This window comes from Solanum tuberosum, unplaced genomic scaffold (assembly GCF_000226075.1).
Source record: "Solanum tuberosum cultivar DM 1-3 516 R44 unplaced genomic scaffold, SolTub_3.0 scf00086, whole genome shotgun sequence".
Lineage (NCBI taxonomy): Eukaryota > Viridiplantae > Streptophyta > Magnoliopsida > Solanales > Solanaceae > Solanum > Solanum tuberosum.
In genome coordinates, this window is record NW_006239010.1 from 545,749 (window position 1) to 546,005 (window position 257).

Sequence of the window (257 nt, forward strand, 5' to 3'; positions counted from 1 at the left end):
GTTGCCCCATTTGAGTTCATTTAAAGTGCGCATTCACTCCCTTTCGATTCTAACTACTCCAAGCTATTTCTAAACACCTAAAAGTCATTCCTAACATGATAAAAATCTTGAATCCATAATCCAATTCAAGGTGAGTTAGGATCAAAGTCAAGTAAAGTTAGAAGTCAAGTGAAGTTAAGAGTTAAGTTCAAGAGTTAAGAAGCAAGTCTTCCAAGCTTTTCAAGAGTCTTCATTGAACGTTTTAACTTCATTTTTAG